A 7,896-nucleotide genomic window follows, 5' to 3' on the forward strand; every position below is an offset into this window, starting at 1 on the left:
CACTAGTCCGGATAAAATAGTAGTCAGGACTAAATCAAACATATTCACTTAGAATTAATTTCCTAAGCAAGGAAGCCATCACTAGTCCGGACAAGATATTAGTGAGGACCAGAGCAACCATATTTACTTAGAATTAATTTTCTAAGTAAAGAAGCCATCGCTAGTCCGGACAAAATTGTAGTCATGACTAGAGCAAACATATTCACATAGAATTAATTTTCTAAGTGAAAAAGTCATCACCAGTTCGGACAAAATATTAGTCAGGACTAGAGCAACAATATTTACTTAAAATTAATCTTCAAGCAAAGAAGCCATCACTAGTCCGGACAAAATATTAGTCAGGACTAGAATAAACATATTTACTAAGAATTAATTTTCTAATTAAATAAGCCATCACTAGTCCGCACAAAGAATTAGCCAGGACTAGAGCAACCATATTTAATTAGAATTAAATTTCTAAGTAAATAAGCCATCACTAGTCCGGACAAAAGATTAGTCGGGACTAGAGAAACCGTATTTACTTAGAATTAATTTTTTAAGTAAAAATAAGGAACTACTAGTCCAGACCAAATACGAGTCTGGACTAGAGCAAACATCATTAACTTAGAAAAAATTCTAAGGAGATAGTAAACTACAATAGAAAAGCAGAATAACAGCAAACAAAAGCAAACATTTAAAAGTTAATCGGACTAAAATATCCTGGAACTAAGTACAAATATTACAATCACAAATCATTAAAAGTCTTAACAAATAGCAAGACACAATTCAGATAAAAATCTAAGAGTCCGGAGCAGATGGTGGAAGGAAGCTAGGACAAGAACCATCAAAAGGTTCCGGTTCCCCGAGTCCAGCCTCGATAAGCTATTTCACCTTGATAAATTCTTCAAAAAAACTAACCCAGTCCGCCTCCGGATTTGTCTTAATATGCCTCTCCGCAACAACCCAGCAGCGAGTAATCTCTGGAGCACCAGCATTTGCAATCGCCCTATCGTACTCCACGGACTTCTTATACGCTTCGATGACTCACTACGCCATAAGTGGGCTATTTTAATGCCATAATGGTGTTACAGTAGTCCCAAAATATTACATTAGGTCTATTGTAATACCAAGGGGCGTTACGTGTACGAGCATTACAATAGGCACCCCTAATGTAACACTTCATTGATCTATTGTAACAGAGAAGAAAATGTTACAATAGGCAACTAATGTAACACTAAAAGCCCCAAATGTAACGCAAAATGAGTGATACATTAGGTTGATCAAGATTGCATAAGTGGGACCACCTGTGGGTCCCATTTAACCTATTGTAACAGTCTATTTTATCTATTGTAACACGAATTTTTTTTAATTAAGCAACAGTAATTTAAATTACTATATATAATCATATATTACATTAGAGTCGGGCAAATGTAACCATTAATTTTAAATTTTTTGAAATATATGCTTAATTTAAAGAACAATCCCATTAATAACAAAACATCAAAGTTACCATACATAAGAGTTTTAATACCTAAACCATGCTACTAGATAACAGTGTCAACTCCATACCATTTTACTAATTTACATCCATACTAGGCCGACATCATTTAATCACACCCCAACACATATCACAACTACGAAAAAAGTACTAGATTATCAAAGACTAGATTACAACAAAAGTATGTATACAATAATAAACTCTGAGCAAGATACCCTCAAGGTACGCCACTTGACATTTCCACCTCGAACACGCACTCTCCTAACAGTCTTGTTGCTGGACAACCTGGTATTTGCAGGCTGTCTTCCCAACTGATACCTAATATAAAAAAACAACCTTTAATTCAACCATCAACTACGTGTAAAACATGCCAACTATGTGTAAAACATGCCAACTATAACAACTTTTTGATAGTACATGTAGATCCTGCAAGAGCCAGACCCGGACTCCTAACTACATCCACTCCCGCACACCATTAATCCTAACTAGTTCAGTCCTACAAGCCCAACCTTGAGAGGTCCCAGCACGTGAGGCATATGCCAAAAGACATGATAGGGACAACTCTCACCCATCAATCATGGGAATAATCAGGGCAAGTGTCAGAGGATCCTTAGAACATTCTTCGGCCAGTCCGGTGCTGACACGTGTAAAGCATCCACTCCAGGTGTCCTCGGCTCCTAGAGCCAATGGCCACGATTCAAAGGTACCTACTTCAAAACCCCATCCTTGGGCTATAAATAGCCCAAGAAGGTAAGGTTTTGGGGTTAATCACTCTCTTGCACTCATATGCATACACATCCACCTTGCACCCGTATCTATATTCATCTTTCCCAAAATCGAGTTCTTACTCTCACACCGGAGGCACCGCAGGACCCAAACCCCCCTTCCGGTGTTGTTTTGTAGGAACCCCGCCACAACTACACCTCCATAGCGGTGAAGGATCCAGGCACAACGTTGAAGGAGTGTCCCCGCCACCAGGAGTTATCACTCTTCACACTGAAGTTTCCTTTATCCTCTAGCAACCCGTACCATGAGTGTGGTCGACTACATCATGGAATAGGAATTTGTCTTATCAACATTTAATCCATCTCATTATATAAGTTACACAATATATCTTCATCTCAGCTATGATTTTCCTCCTCCATAAGGTTACACAGTAGTGTATCTTGCATCTCACTATACATATTACTCGTTAAGAAACCATTTTTCTTACACGATTGCTAATGAATATGCCAAATTCTTGTTATTTTACCATCTTCAATCTTACGTCTACACCCCTGCTTCAAAGCCTCTTGAGATGCAATAATACTACGCCACATAAACGATGGATTAGCTCCCAACTTCGCATCAATAAAATTAGTCCGAGGGTAATATCTTACCTTCATAGTCTCAGTAACCAACCTGTTCTCTACGTTTAGAAGTCTCCATGCCTGTTTGTTAAGCATAGAATTATTAAAACCATTAAGCTTGCGAAACCGAAATCCACCCATCTCCTTGAGTTCACATAATCTCTCCCATCTCATCCATTTTATACCTTTAGTTTCCTTTCTCCCTCCCCATCAATAAGTATTCATTTTATTTTCAATCTTATCGCATATCTCTAGCGAAAGCAACAACAAAACCATCCAAAAGTTAGGAACAGATTGTGCTGCGGTTTTTAAAAATGTAACTTTGCCAGCTTTTATATGTTCTGCGCACTCCAGGCTTGTAATTTCTGCTCTACTTTATCCACCAAGAAACTGAACATGGCTGTTTTGTTACTTCCTATCGGTATAGGCAGACCTAAATATTTCCCATGACCTGGTTTCTTCTACACTTCTAGTTGAACACACACTTCCACATGATCTTCAAACTTTGTATTCGCAGAAAATATGATTACAAACTTAGTATATTGATATGTTGCCAAAAAATATCTGCACATCTCTGCAAGGCCTCCTTCACCATTTTTCCTTCCAAAGTAGTAGCTTGAAAAAATAAATAACAATCGTTCGCAAAGAGTAAGTGTGAAAATTTGGGAGATCCTTTTTCAATCCTACAGCCGTGAATAAAACCCATCTCCTCCTTTCTTCTAATAATTGCATTAAGAGCCTCCACGCACCTATTATAAATGTACGGAAAAATTGGATCCCCTTGACGAATTGCACCTATTAATAATTGCACTAAGACCCTGGACTGACACTCCCAAATACCTCGCCATCATGGATGAAATTATATTTGACTAAACTGATGAAGTACATTAACCTTTCCACCAATTTGTTAATAAAACCAAACTTGATCATCATATTTTTTTAGAAATTCCAACTCTAAAATATCATATGCCTTAGACACATCTAGTTTCAACACTGCCCACCCCGTCTTACCTTGAGTCTTTCGCTTAATGTAAAGGTTGATTTTAAAAGCAATGAGTGCATTGTCTGCACTACAAGAAAAAATGCTAAATTCGACCGAAAAAAATCGGTCGAATTTAGCTTAATTCAACCGCGCGCTGTCGAATTTAACTAAATTCGACCGATTTTGAATCGGTTGTAATAAAGGGAGTCGAATTTAGGAGTTCGGTCGTATTTAACTAAATTGGACCGACTAATTATGACCGGATATTTATGACCGCTTAAATTCAACCAAAAAAATTCGACTGAGGGCAAACGAATTTAATTTTTCACTTAAAATTTAAAAATCCTGCCCAAATATTTAAATGTTTTGAAAAAATTTAAAAATCCCGCCAAAGTAATTAAATTTTCGAAAAAATTTCAAAATACCGCCAAAATATTAAATTAGACCGTATACAATCAAAAATTAATTTCAACTATTTTTGGTTGCAACGTAAATTCAACCGAATTCAATCAATTTAAACTAACACCAGATTTTAAAAAAAACAGCAAAATGCTACACAATTTCATTTTATAATTTCAACCTAACCAAACTAGAACATCTTGGAACCTATCATTTCAACAACCGCAATTCTACACAATATTATCTTCAACTAATACAACACAAATGTATAAAAAGACAATGTCAACAAATAGATTTAATGGCTCAACAGCAACAACAACAAACTCTGTCCACTTTGTTTTTTCCGCAACAACAACAAACTTCAGCATTTGGATTCTCCAACATGTTTAACATCACGCTGTGACAAAAACAGTAGTAGCAGCCTCAAACGTCTCTTCTGAAACTTAAAGCATAAAACTTGACCTTTGACAAAACAGCAATGTCTATGATCCGTCGCCTTCTTTCCTTCTATGCATCTAGTACGATAACCATCACATACATCTTCTTTTGTTTCATCAACAAAAATTAATTCAATATCTTGAGTAAACTCGTGTACTTCTTGTTCTGTTTGAGTACACATCCAATGCCAGAACAGGACTGCTCCCAGGCGAGATACCTTGGTAAAATGGATTACTTGACGTGGTCAGAGACTTAGCCATCAACCACCCTACTGTAGCTTGCATGCCAAGAATAGAAGCACCCATTCCCAGAAGGTTTACAACAATGCCATTTTTCAAGCTTTATACAACATCGGAACGAGGAGGAGCCTAAAATAATAAACATTTGGTTCCCGGCAGAAATTAGACATATTCAATAAAAAACAGACACATTAGCAATGATACTTGCGGCCGCATAAAGAGTCCCGGAAGATATCTGAATCATCTGGTTGAGATCACAGCAAATAAGAGCACAAAGCAGCAAAGCACCCACTTAAACATTTGAGGTTTCGAATAATTTCTACTTTGATGGTCAATATGAAAATTCTTACACAGCAAAGTAGTTAAGTACTAATTCTTCGTCCCCCCTCAAAAAAAACAGAAGAGCACACACATACACATCATAATATGTATTTTCTCTTATATATAATCAACACTCCTCTATCTCTTTTACTGTGCTAAGTTATCAGTACTTCTTGTATGTTTTGTGGTAGTGTGCTCCTATACTACTATAAGAATTGGACTGACTTTTAGATGAAATAAAAGTTAAAGATAATTCAAGCAGAAATCCAGAGCATACTTTAGCAAAATGAAAGCAGATGAGCAACATGACCAAACGTGTGGTCTAATTTGTAAATCCCCTTTTATCAGTCATCTACAATAATTGTGATTACAGTGTGTAAACAAAACAGAAGAACAAATGCAAATGCTTGGAAACAATATCCCACAAGTATTTATGGTTCTTATTTTCTATATATAATCTTCAAATTGGATTTTAAACAAAAAAAAATTGTAAGGTGTAAAATCGTACAAGACTTTTACATAAAATGGAAAGTTAGAGATACCCCTAAGCCAATAAAAAGTTTATCATATAATGAACACTCCTCTTGATTCTAATTTAACAATTATCAAACATGGATAATGTGGTTCGACAATTTATACAATAATAAAAAAATGAAGAAGCTGCTTATAAGCAAAATTAATATAAAAAAATGGGGAAGGAAACAAGAAGATACCAAAGTTAATAGAAACCCCTTCTCCTGCTTTAACCTCCCCCCAGCTTCAAGCAACCAAAAATTTGCAACACCAGCTCGAAAAAATCGAAGCACAAAGACGCAGACCCAACAAAACATCACGACTAAATCAACCCAGACAAAAACCAGCTCCCAGACAAACAAATTTGATCCACCCATGCTTTCAAATAGGCTCATTTAGTTCCTAATTAGACCAGCTACTAAGAACATAAAATTGAAGCGAATGGGTAGAAATGAAAAGCAGGGGGTTTAGACCTGAATGTCACGATCGGCGAGAGAGAAAGGGAGAGGAGCAACATGAGCCATTTGAGTAGTAAGCTGCGAATTAGCACAAGGAGTAATCGCACCGAGAGGATTGTGTTTACGATGTTTTATATCCAGATGTTAAGTTGCTTAGGGTTTCACATTTGGTCGGGCCTTTGTTAAATGTGCTACCATACCATCTGTTGAAAACTTGATTATATATAAAAGGGGTTCATAGGTCGTTTTCTAGAGTTTTTTTATACACCACACAATTATAATGTTCTTAGAGTAATTACAATAATATACTCTTGAGTCAAATCTTGAAGAAATGGAGATAAACTTTCTCTGTAACAAGCTTCATGTCCCCCTCTATAACATTAAAAGTTTCGAATGTTTCCTCAATTTAAGGAATGAATATCCCATCAACTATTATTATATTATATTTTTCTTACCCGTTATTTTATATTTAAAGAATGAATATAAACAGTGTAGTAAGTGTACGTTTAAAACGAAACGATTAAACTTAATCTGTAGAATGCCGTTAGTATGTTTACAAATAAAAAGCTAAAAATTAACATACATGTTGAATACAGAGTTGACCAAAATCTTGAATTTTATTTAAATAAACTCTATGTACTACTCTATATTATTACTGAGTTCACTACTAACTTACAATTGACATACTCAATTTAAAATAAAAAATGCATAACTGAAGTCAGAATGCCTTACAATCATAATATACAATAATATAAAATTTACATTATTATTAATATTAAAGTTGATTTTAATGAAAAATATTAGTTTTTGAAATTCAACGTATGTATATATCATGTATGTATGGGAAAATGTTAGTTTTTTATTTACACTACTGTTAAGAAAGTAAGATTAAGTTATGTGTATATGTGTGTGTTAACATGTAAATTATCGTATGTTATATCTCTAATTAATAAATTATGTTGGTTTCAATTATTTATATGTTAAATATCTGATTTATGTACATGTATAATTATTATTAACATCTAGTGACATAATTGATTACTTAACTAACATGCATTTTTAATTATTTAAAAATTAAAATTATTTAATAAATAAATTTATATTATTTATATATGACATTCACATTATCACTGACAAACGATCCATATCTATTTTTTACGCAATCGGGTATCAATCATGGTTGTAACATAAAAATGAATTATATATTTTAAGATTTATTATTGATATTCATGATTTTTTTTCAAGAATTCGAAAGAAAAATTGTAATTATATCGTTATTTAAACTGCTTTTAAGTTTCTTCATTACGACTCTAATATTTATTCATATAATAATTTGATAACATTTTATACTATTCTCCTAAAATTAAAAAATTTCAGTTCGATAAAGTTTTATAAATATCAGTTGAACTAGTTAATTCCTTCAAATTACTGAACAATATATGTTTTTTTCCTTAAATAATATAAAATCCATTGATTCAAATGCTACAATATCGTATAGATATAACTTTTATTTGAATAATTCAAAATATTAAAATAATTCAAAATATTTGTACAATATTATCTTGATCAATGAATATTGCTGATCTAAAAGAATTCATTTTTAAAAGCTAGTTTTTTAAAGTGAAAAATGAAAAATAAATCGATTTAGTATATCATTGTAGTTTTAACAAATCTCGTGATATCTCATTTCAAATTTCAAATATTCTTAAAATCGGGACAA

At 33.8% G+C, this 7,896-nt stretch overlaps 1 long non-coding RNA gene across 1 annotated transcript; it reads right to left on the minus strand.

Moving 5' to 3' along the window:
* Positions 1-4,389: 4,389 nt before the first annotated feature.
* LOC141678222 (uncharacterized) lies at positions 4,390-6,359 on the minus strand. Its single transcript, XR_012557657.1, has 2 exons — positions 5,919-6,359; positions 4,390-5,013 (listed from the first exon to the last, which is right to left on the minus strand). It is a non-coding gene; the product is annotated as an uncharacterized LOC141678222 (long non-coding RNA).
* Positions 6,360-7,896: the final 1,537 nt, after the last annotated feature.

Source organism: Apium graveolens, chromosome 8, assembly GCF_009905375.1.
Source record: "Apium graveolens cultivar Ventura chromosome 8, ASM990537v1, whole genome shotgun sequence".
Taxonomy (NCBI): Eukaryota; Viridiplantae; Streptophyta; class Magnoliopsida; order Apiales; family Apiaceae; genus Apium; species Apium graveolens.